At 41.5% G+C, this 12,206-nt stretch overlaps 1 long non-coding RNA gene across 1 annotated transcript; it reads left to right on the top strand.

Moving 5' to 3' along the window:
• The first annotated feature begins 869 nt into the window (after positions 1-869).
• On the top strand, positions 870-3,448 carry LOC143757399 (uncharacterized). Its single transcript, XR_013210497.1, has 3 exons — positions 870-962; positions 1,122-1,221; positions 3,420-3,448. It is a non-coding gene; the product is annotated as an uncharacterized LOC143757399 (long non-coding RNA).
• Positions 3,449-12,206: the final 8,758 nt, after the last annotated feature.

Raw genomic sequence — 12,206 nt, 5'->3', positions numbered from 1 at the left:
TTCCTCGGAACTGGAAATCGCCAGCACTGGATCTGGCAGGTGAAAGCTGAGATAGGGCGGAGCCCGTCCCAACCCCCGCTGTCAGATCCGTTTGCGAACCCCAAAATGCGAGTCGCCGCCGTGCATCAGCAACAGCGGGACCCGCGCGGGGAGCGCGAACCGAACCGTCCTCCTCGAAGAACGCCCGGCGGGAGCGGAGCGTCCTCACGGACAGCTTCTCGCAATGCTCACAGTCAGCCCCCTCGAGAACTGACTGTGGCATGCTCCACTCCCAAATAGTAACAAAAAGCTGATGTGTGTGTCCCCACCCGTGATATAACGTGGGCAGGGAACAACACAAAAGCTGCTTGCTCTCTTTTGCCATAATATATATATATATTGCAACTTGACAGACAACAATAAATATGACAAGGACAGAATACACAGATCGCTTGCTGAAGGCAACAGAAGCTGTCGCGGTCTGTTTTCTGGTGTGCTTTATAGCTTCCTTGTCTATGACGTCACCGCCTATGACGTCTCGCTCTTCCATTGGACTGATTATACACGTGCTTCACGACGCAATCACGCAGAGCGTTCCCACCGCGTCTCAACGCAGCTCGAGTTCCCTTGAAAGGGAACATATTATATCATGTTATCATAATCACTTTTTTAAGTTCATATGATTATTGCATGCTATTAAAGACATACTTTTATTCATAGAAATGCTCACATATCAGTGAACTTATTACAAAAAAATGCTTTTAATATATAATTATGCAACACTCCTTACATAAATAAATCCTACTGTTATATATAAACTGACTACTTGCAAGTAATGTATTAAAATTACCTTCCTTTCTGTTTTGCAGGATTATCTTTTTTAAAGCTTTACAATATCAAACTCAACAGCTCTTTTAGGAACCAACCCTCACAAGATCTACTAGTGAGTCGCAGCAAATCTTGCCGTGATCAGCCCTTCCCAGGTAAAGTTTCTACAATATTTCAATCAGTATTTACTCATCAAATGTTCTCCCCTGAATCATATGGTAATTTAACTTAATTGAATTAACTGTGTTAATTGGTATGTTTCAAGAACAATAGTAATTGCACATAGAGTAAGTGGAGACTTTCTTGTTTTACAGCAGAGAAGGAAGACCAGTCCTTATATCAACGCAAGCTAATCGAATAAGTCCTTTGTTTCGGGTGAGGAAGAAACATCTGGTGCCCAAAGAAGACAGAAAGGTGCGTAAGTCCATTGGTATGTCTTGTTTTTAAACAATGCTGTGTATTACATAATTTGATCTTGACAATTTAACATTGTACAGATTATCACTCGATTTTTATAGGGGTAAAACTGTCTTTCTTCATTACTTAGCTTATATTATGTGCTGCAATATTATATATATATATATATATATTAGGGATGCACCGATCCGCATTTTTTCACTTCCGATCCGATCCCGATACCTGAATTTGGATATCGGCCGATACCGATACTATTCCGATACCAGAGCTGTGTTTGCTTTAATATTATTATTATCATTATTGTTGATTTTATATGATGCTGCAATAAACTTCTCTCTACAGGCAAGTATGATATGTATGCATGTATGTCCCAAAAGGCAACTTGAGGTAAGTATAAGGTTAGAAACAAATAAGAGACAATAAGTGTAGGCACCAGCACCAAATCTGGTAAAACGTTACACATTGCTGTTTGTATTTTTGTAAAATACATTCATAAAAAACAAGATAACAAAAATCAAAAAGATAAATTATTTTATATATAGTCTAGCTACTATAAAATTAAGACATTTTTTTAATGTATAGCACAGCTGTTTATTGAGGCAGCAACATATGATAGATGGGACATTTAATAATCTTTCATTGCGCAAAAGTATTATGATATGATTATGAAAGACTCCAATACAGTGCGGCACAAAGCGCTTATGCGCATCCCGAGCGCAGAATGATGCGCTTGAAGCAACATGGAGTCACAGCGCGCAGCGCGTCGAGTCCGCATTGAAAAGTTCAACGCACAAAGGAAAGACATATTGATGCGTAGTGTATTGTACAGTATCTATCTATGCAATAGTTTATTCAGCCTTTTCTTTTAACAGTTTTAAATTTCAGTTACTGTGTGCTTGAAGAACAATTAGTGCTCTCCAGTGTTGTGATCTAACAGACACACGTTAAAAAGTAACATGATTAAGGTACAGCAAGTCCAGCAAGATAATCATTTTATCCGAAACCATAGAGCTTTATCTACAGATCAAGTATAATAATAGTAATTGAATCATCTTGGAGAGAGTTTCATCGAGTTGACTGTCATAACCGAACGCGACGCGCTGTTGAATGCTGAATGAAGAATGATTGACAGCCGCAGCGGAGGGAACAGTTTACGTGATCTTGAATTTAATGACTTAAATATTCATTTCTATCTCACATTATACTATAGAATGGCTTCAGAACACTTATAATATAGTGCACGAACACTTAATGGTGCTTTATAATACTTTTGTGGGGCTTAACAATAACACAATAGTAAACACACAATATCGGATTTAGATCGGCCTCGTCTGACCGATACCCGATCCGGCAAAAATGGCTGTATCGGAGCCGATACTGGATCGGATCGGCCCCATCCCTAATATATATATATATATATATATAATACTTCAATTTGTATATTATATAACGTACTGACTGCTGCTTTTTTTAAATTTAAATAAGGAACAGGCAACTCTGGCCCTTTTGCGTTCTCATTTTTGAGGTGGAGAGTTTACATCAAACCCTAATTGAGCACATCTGAACATTTTAACCAAAGTCTTCAGGTTTACTTGTAGACAATAGGCGGGAGGGTTTGAGGTTGGAGCTAAATCTGCAGGACAGTGGACGCTGAGGGCCAGAGTAGCCAATCATTGCTTTAAATAAAGCTACACTGTGTAATTTTTTATGTTGATTCTTTGCAAAAAAAACACTTTGTTCTTTCAAAATTATATGTGCTCATTCATGTGTAATTACTTCCACCAACTAATCAAGTACCCTCGTAAGTGTAGAATCTGCCATTCAGAATACATATGAGCGAGTCGCTCGAATGGTGGCAGCCATGTTGCGCCTCCATCTTGAAAATACATTAGCCAAAGAGGGAAATTTCCATACCTGGAAATTCAAGCGTCGCCTTTTGCGCCTTGACTTAGTGGCACCATGACGAATGCGAGGGGGAGATTACTCATAATAATACAGCCACAGTAGGAGTTAAAACGCCCTTGGAATGGGAGGGGCTAGAAAGTAATATTCAGTTGGTAGTCTTATACAATTTCACCGCTATATGGGAGAAAATCTTACACAATGTAGCTTTAAATAACGCAGAACATAAGCTGACCTGACTGTCTATTAAACAGCTTAATTTGAATTGTTTGTGTTTTTAGTTTTACTTTCAGACCAGGACTGGAGAACACTTGACGATGGGATGTTGAGACTTCGACCTCCGAGAAAAAGCTACACCACATCTGTGATCACATCTTCTGTTCATCAGTTATACTGTAGGGCACAACTGAACAAACTGTTTAGATGAGGAAGAAGAACACAAACACGATAGAGACGTGATATTTGGGACAACAATGCAGCCAAAGTTGCACATACTTGCATGTATGCCAGTTTTCAGTGAAATAAAGAGAAGGTGTGTGAATAACAAGAGGCTGCAGTGGGCTATCTTGCTACAAACACTTTAAGTATAATTGGAGATGATCCATGTTGATCATTTTAGTACATCTACTACTGCATTTAAAATGAAAGCATAGACATTACTGATGTCAGGCAAATAATCAGCAGTCAGATGGGGTGAAAAGGATATTTTGGCACTGTTTTGTTGTTTTACTGAATGGTGCATTATACTTGTGATATAGTAATAGTTCAAAATCTAAAATCTGTGTAGATTGCACTGCCCGTCCACCCCCAGTGGCCCAGCAACGGCCCCCAGAAGAGCAAAAGAATGCACATTTCAAATGGCTGTAACTCAAAGTCCGGTTAGTGTATCAAAGAGACAATATGAAGGACAACTGCTTATGCTATGTTTACTAAATAATGTTGGGCAAAGTTTTCAGACATATATGGAAAGCTGGCATAAAGGTTATTTTAAAAGTGCTCACAGTAAAATATCAAATTGCAACCTATCCCTCATATATATATCATAAAGGTTTGCACAATTAACAAATTTAGATATCCAGTTGCCCAGTATATTTAACATTTACTTTTTCATTACTAAACGTTTTAAACTACATTACCCACATATCTCTGTCATTATATCAATGGAACAAGGAACATTGTGCTGTAGTTCATTGAAATGTGCAGACATGCTTAGGGTTAGGGTTGGGATCTCGGTAAAGGAGAAATTTCTCACAACATAGAGACACTTTCTAGTTACCTTAATGTATAACTAACGTAATAATAACACCAAAACATACTTTGTAACATGAAGTGCCGTTTTATATGGGTTAAAAGATAGTCCAATCACAGCGAGTTCTGCGATAAAGTCACAGCCAATAACAACCCAGCTGAACAGATGCGTCACACTTACTTGCCCAATTATGGTAAATGATGACAGATCTCTTCCGGTTCCGGCTGCAGGGATAGATTCCTTACATATTTAATATTTGGGCTGTTAAATATGTATTGCTTCTAATTAAATTATAAAACTCACATTTAAAAACAAAAAGACTCCTTTGTCTGGTTACCATCCAAAAACGTTGGATTCATATGATCATGACACAAATTTGCTCATTTGATTAGACTGATGCATATATTTGAAAGAGAAACTTTTTTTCTATGCAATGGCACAATGGCAGGGTAGTTTGCAGTTTTTTTTAATTAAAGATAATTGCATGTACTAAAGTGCTTCTAACATTTACAGTGTATGTATAGTATATCAAGTATATTATATAACAAAATGTAACAAAAGCATAATGAATGCACACAATTTTTAAAGCAAATTCCTATATTTAATGTCAAACTGTTTAAAGACAAATGTAGTGCCAAAACTACTGCACAACAGAATAAAAATCAGTTAATTGTAAACAAAACATAAAATCCAGATACAGGGGCAATCTATTATAGTGACACATACAGTTATTTTAAAGCAATCGCTGATGAAGTTATATTTTTACAAACCACGAGTTGAGATTCAACTTTGTTATGTGAAAATATATTTGTTTCTTCCCTTTAAAGAACAAATAGGTGAAAACTTAACCACAACACTTTACATTCTCATCTTTAATTCTATATCGTTGTGATTATTGGTCACTTTTATTTTAACTAAATGAAAGGAAACCTAAAATAGTTAATTATTATATATGTCAGCAAGAAAATGCTTCTATAAAATACATTCACAGGTAGGCCTGTATTACAATTACATTAACCAGGTAGTCATTTAATGATAACATAGATGTAGTTATGGTGGATAAATAGTGACCACTGTAATTGAAGGTTTAATGAAGCTAAATGTAAGACATTAAGTCCATCTAAATGTAAAGGTAACAAACTCAGAATAATGTCCAGTATGTCAAGTGTGTCATTTTTTGTAATACTCTTTCAGCACCAAACAGAACTCCATAAATATTGCTTGTTTCAAAAGGTTTTCCGGAACACTCTCACTATCTTCAATTGTTCGGACAAACACCTGCTATATACACTTGCAGAAATATACATTTGACTATTGTCAAGTCGCTGCATGATGAGAACTAATGGATGTCAATGAATATGTCCTTTACCAAAACTCCTGATGAGCACTGACGCTTGTTTGATAAAGGCATTAGGCAGACCTCAAGTACAGTTTATGAAGATGAAACGAGAAAACAAAATTCTTTAACAATATGGAAAAAGATAAATGACTATTTTAAATAATGGTTCTACATATATCAGAGATCATAAGAGTGGGACTCCACATGAAGACTTTCAGAAACTGTGACAGAGCAAAGGGAGCACCTCGCTGGACACATCCTACACATGCCCAAACTACACAACCCAAAGACAGAAGTGGACACCACTAGGAGGATGCAGGAGACAAGCAAGACCAAGGAAGACAGGGAGACAGATGTTTCACGAAGACCAGAAGAATGTCAGTGTCCCATGGGAAGATGTGGAGAACTTGGCCACGGATCAAATACGTTGGAGGACACTTGTTGCCCAATGTGCCCAGCACAGGACTTGATGAGGATGTTGTGAGTTTATCCATAACTGTGGGATATTTTTCTGTAAGGAGTATTGCATAATTAAATGTTAAATGCATTTATGTAATAAGCTCACTGATATGTGGTCATTTCTATGAAAACAAGCATGTCTTTAATAGCAAGCAATAATCATATAAACTTGTTTAAAAATAACACGATTTACATGCAAGCGGGACAGTTATCAGCAGTGTAACTGATCTGATTATGAAAAAAAAAAATCGAGTATTTGATGTCATGTGACAAGACAAGTGACTACCCCCACCTCTGACGCATTGACCTCCACCACGAACTGACGTGATGGATCAGGGGTAACCAGGATGGGGGCTGAAACAAAGCGGCCTTTCAGTTTGGCAAACGCAGCTTCAGCTGCGTCTGACCACCTGAACACAGTTCTGGGGGAAGTCAAGGCGGTCAGAGGCGAGGCTAGTTGGCTGAAATTGCGAATGAACCGCCAGTAAAAATTGGCGAACCCAAGAAACCTCTGTAGGGCCTTACGGGAATCTGGACTTGGCCAATCTATTACAGCCTTAACCTTCTCAGGATCCATACGCATTCCCCCAGACGACACAATGTACCCTAAGAAAGGAACAAACTGTGCATGAAAAGCGCATTTCTCCACCTTGACAAAAAGCCCATTCTCTAGCAACCTCTGAAGCACTCGTCGGACGTGCTGCACGTGTTCCTGGAGAGAAGAAGAAAAAATCAATATGTCATCCAGGTAGACATATATGAATTGGTCGACCATATCTCGCAGCACGTCATTGATGAGTGCCTGGTAGACTGCTGGGGAGTTGGACAACCCGAAGGGCATGACCAAGTATTCAAAGTGCCCCCTGGGGGTATTAAAAGCAGTCTTCAATTCATCCCCCTTCCTGATGCGGACCAAATGATAAGCATTACGTAAATCCAACTTTGTGAAGATCGACGCTCCCTGCAACCTCTCGAAGGCTGAAGACATCAGCGGCAAAGGATAAGTATTCTTTACCGTGAAACTGTTCAGCCCCCGGTAGTCAATACAAGGTCGCAGGGATCCGTCCTTCTTCCCCACAAAAAAGAACCCCGTCCCCGCTGGAGAAGAGGATGGGCGGATGAACCCCGATGCCAGAGAATCAGAAATATATTTCTCCATAGCCTCTCTTTCTGGAACAGAAAGTGAATATAACTTGCCCGTAGGCGGAGACGTACCTGGCAGTAACTCTATAGCACTGTCATAGGGACGATGCAGAGGGAGAGAAGCAGCACGAGACTTACTGAACACCTCCTTCAGGTCTAGAAACTCCGTGGGCACGTTTGACAAATACACTGCTTCCTCCTGAAACGTAGAAACAGAAACAGACGGACAAGCAGACAGAAGACAGGAATCATGACATTTACTGCTCCACTCTGATACGGATTTCTGCTGCCAGTCTATTTTGGGGCTATGTTCAACGAGCCAGGGGTGTCCTAAAACAATGGGTGCGAGGGGGGAGTCCAGAATGTAGAAGGAAATGGTTTCAGTGTGGTTGCCAGATACGCTGAGTGTGATGGGTCCAGTGGTGAATGAATAGTGGGAAGTTATTGGCCGTTGAGAGCGTGAACTGCGATGGTATGGGTGAGAGGCAGAAGGGGAACCTGAATCTTGAGTGCAAATGTGTAGTCCATGAAATTACCTTCTGCCCCAGTCTGCTCGACAGTCGTGAATGTGGGCTGATCACCTGAGTCTTACCGGGAGGAGTGTAGATGTTGATGATGTCTTCTCAGTGGAGATCCCACCCGACATTAGCCTCAGATTTACTGCCGGGCTTGCCCTTTTACCGGGCAGTTGAAAGCAAAGTGTCCCACTGTGCCACAGTAAAGGCAAAGGCCCTGGGATCTCCGCCTCTCCTTCTCCTCCCGGGAAAGCCGAGCTCGCCCGACCTGCATGGGCTTGTGGAGCCATGCGTAGGCGGGGCTGACCGCGTCCCCGCCGCTGGCTCGCAGAGTCTCCACCGCTCCAGACACCCGAGCGGGTAATCTCCGACGTTCGACCCGGGAGAGTCGGGAATCCACGCGGAGCGCCAGTTCGATCAAATCATTGAGGGTGGTTGGTAAATCCAGTGCATAAATCTCTCTCTGGACGCGGTCAGCCAGCCCATGCAGGAACATATCCCACTGCGCCTCCTCGTTCCACTGACACTCTGCTGCCAGAGTCCGAAACTCGATCGAGTAATCAGATACAGATCTTTCGTCTTGCATAAGGTCCGCGAGAATCCGTGCCGCTTCTCTTCCCGCGACCGCGCGGTCAAAAACTCTCTTCATTTCGGCGGCGAGTGTCTGGAACGAGGAACAGCATGGATCTTGGTTCTCCCACGCCGCCGTCCCCCATAGAGCTGCCCTCCCAGTCAGTAGTGTGAGCACAAACGCGACCTTGCTTCGTTCCTCCGCAAAGGTCCTGGGCTGCAGAGAAAACTGCATCGAACAGCGTGTTAGGAAAGCTCTGCAAAAGTTAGGCTCACCGTTGTATGACTCGAGAACAGGTAGGCGGGGCTCTGACTGGAGACGTTCTGTGGTGGTACGGGGGGAGCGGGCAGTGGGGGTTGCACAGTGGGAACTTGCATTAGTTGGAATCGCTGGGTGAGCTCGGACACCTGCGCCACAAGAGCTTGAATAGCCCGACCCGACTCATTCATACTCCTCTCCTGGGAATCCATCCGTGACATGCTGGATCTGATGAATTCCTCCAAAGAAGAGGAGGTTCCGCTTGCTGCTTCCATTGGTGGTCAGATCGTTCTGTCACAATCACTAGGCGGAAGCAAAGATGCAAGTATCTCGTTTATTATATGGTCAGAAGACACAACAGTACAGGAACACGGGTGGGCTTGTGGCGCAGGGACTCGATGGTCAGCGTGCTGGTGCAGAGTGATGGTGGTGAATCCAGTGCAGGTGAACATCCAGACGAGACGAAAACCACGAAGACTCCGGATAGGAACTCAAACCAGGACAGGACTGCAGACAGGCACACGATGAACAAAACACGGAGGACACCAAACCAACGATCTGACAAAGAGGGGAGAGTGTGATGAGTTGATATATGTGAGTGAATTGGTAGCAGCTGGTGCAGGGAATAAGATCAGCTGGCACGCTGGTCAGTGGAACGAGCGGTAAAGCCCACTCACACACGCTCACACACAGAACAACAAATACACGAGACACGAAGGAAACAGCGAATTCATGAATCGTGACAACTCCTTGCAATTAATCTGACTGAGTTAAGCTTCCAGTTTCAAACTAAGATATGGTACAACAAGGTCTTTAAATTTATCATATTTAGCAAGCAGCATATACACAGTTCCATCATTTGTCAGAATGTTAGTGTGAAACACATCCATGAAGTGGTCCACCCAAACTCGAGTGTTTCTTGGTTTCAGTAGTACTCTATGAATTATTGTCCCTGTCACAGCAACACCCGGAGGCCAAGTTTTTTGTGCTCTGCTTAAGAATAGTCAAAAACTGACCAAATCTAGATTTCAAAAACCGTCCATCAGCTCATGCACACAGACCCCAATCAAACACCCCCTAGGATCATCACACAGGAACGTGCGATTCCTCCCCTGGCTCAGACAAGGCTTGCAGAATCCAAGCAAAGGAATCTGGTTTTCCAGGTGAAATACCTTGGAAACCCGTGCCGCTTGTCTGTCCTTCGGATCCTTGGGGTGTGAAGGTGACTTGGTTTGAGCTCGATCCTCTTTTTCCAGAAAATCCACAAATTTCTCTTTCTACAATAAAAACATCTCATCAAATTTAACCAATCTTACAACTTCAGTATATTTGTATATTTACTATGCTGGCAGTGCACAAAATCTGGTCCCCCGACTTCCATGCTTTATGCGCATCCAAGTCATTGTACCAGTCTTTAAAGTCTTTGTCAAAAATCTTTAAGTTATTTTTCCTTTGTTCCAAAATACCTGTACTTAATCCAGTAATCAATTAAAAAAATCTGACATTGTACTCAATTGTATCATCATCATCGTACCACAAAATATATGCACTCTTCAAATAACAATCTTGACATAAATCTCCCATTCCAAAGTTCACTCTTTGGTCCATCAGTGTCTGACGGCATCTCATGCATTTGTCGTCTTCAATAACAACCCAGTAATTAAATTGCTTGTCAAAAGTTCTCCCCCTGGAGCTCTCCTGAGTTCCTAGGAACATCCAAATTGTGTTCCCTTTTCATAAATTCTTAACATTCACAAAGTTACATCTTAAATATGTTTATAAAAACAAGTATTTTGTCTGTTACAATAATACATTCAGGTTTTATAAGTAAATATGTATATATAAATCTCTAACCCTTTTAGGACCATACACAATATGAAATCATAATTTTCTAATTCCATCACAGGCATATTGTATAGGCACTACATCAAATAACCTCTTTCTATTTGTCGGTGCAAGTTCCTTTTTATTTATTTTTTTAATTTATTTTTTAGTATTCATTAGAATAATGGAATAATAATATTTACCAGAATCTCCTAAAGTGTATCACTGACCCCAGCAAAGGTCTCAGTGCTGGTTGAGGCAGTGCTGTCGTTGCTAGCCATTGTAGTCTATCCTGTATATTTCTCAACTGTAGTATGTCTGGTGACTGAATAAGATGTGTAAACTAACCATATGAGACTTACACCACATCTACCCACCTGAACAGTGGGGTTCTAGATTCAGTCAAGGCCTCTCGATGCTTCCGCTTCACAATAAGACCTTGTTTGTCTTCTTTATCAGTATTACTTCCAAGCCCAGACACCTGCATGATAAGCTGAACGAATTCACAACAAAAGCCTTTCAATATAGCTCTTAATACACCTCCAAGGCCTGTCATTTCTAATAGAATCAAAATCCCTCTAATAGCTCCAATTATTAATATAAAATACCAGTGGTCGATTATCCACTGTATTGCATTAAATGTAGAGGTAACAGTATTTTTCCCTACCGTAACCATAGTGTCAACAGTCTCCTTAACCTTCTTCCCAACTATTTTCCATCCTTGAAATACTTTACCTCATAAGTGTTTGCAGTCCTGTGTAGTCCATTGTCTGTATCCTGAATTTGTTTCAGCATATTGTAGTCTAGCTACTGCCCAAAATAATGGGTAGGGGGGCATGCATTTACCTTTATCTTCTTCATCATAATTCATTTTATTATCCATATATATGGGTTTATAAGATGTGACTCCATAAGCCAACATCCTATTAATTCCCTGATTAATATCCAATCTTCTAAGGTTACTGTCTATAGTTGTGTTTAGATAAGCCCATCCTGCGTACACAAATGTTCTTTTTCCTTCAAAATAATAAATAGTCCATAGACTTCTATCAACAGTTAGTTCTTCTTGGTCATGCAGTATGCCACTGACATTAACCGTCATTGTCAGGATACAGGCACAGAGGCGGAGGTAAGTGAAAGCAAACGTGAGTTTATTTACAGTGATATATGTGCAGAGACAAAGTTCATGTGCAGGTGCGTTGACGATCACGTCGTGCAGAGGATCCCAGGTGAGCAGACCCTTCTTCAGAGAGTTGGACGTGGGTAGACAATGTCCAGTGATACGAATACTTTTCTGTTTCAGATCCAGGGAGGAACAGGGAGATCTCGGTGGACACGTGGAGCACTTGGATTCAAATGGCAGGACTCGGGAAACAGGGAACCAGACTGGAATACTGGAGACAGCAAGACAGGGAGACAAAGGTGAGTATATTCAGGGGTGAGTATAGTTACGTGATGGATCTTCGTTGGCAGACTTGGAAACTTCGGGAAATCGTGGGTAACGGTCTTCTCCTGTTGGAGGCTTGACAATGACTGGGGTGTGCGTGAGTGTTTTATAGGGCTGGGTAACGAGGTGACTGATTGTGAACAGGTGTGACTGGTTAATATTCCGGGGAGAGTGACCTTTGAGTGGTGGATGGGAATGAATCTGATTGATTCCTGACACTACCCCCTCCTCCAGCGTCCGCGCCAGCGGACCTAGGACCCCGACGTTGTGGGGGT

This window comes from Siphateles boraxobius, unplaced genomic scaffold, assembly GCF_051911475.1.
Source record: "Siphateles boraxobius isolate OS27281-9 unplaced genomic scaffold, OSU_SipBor_1 30, whole genome shotgun sequence".
Lineage (NCBI taxonomy): Eukaryota > Metazoa > Chordata > Actinopteri > Cypriniformes > Leuciscidae > Siphateles > Siphateles boraxobius.
The sequence above is the reverse complement of the archived record's forward strand: the minus strand, read 5'-3'. Positions and strand labels throughout refer to the sequence as shown.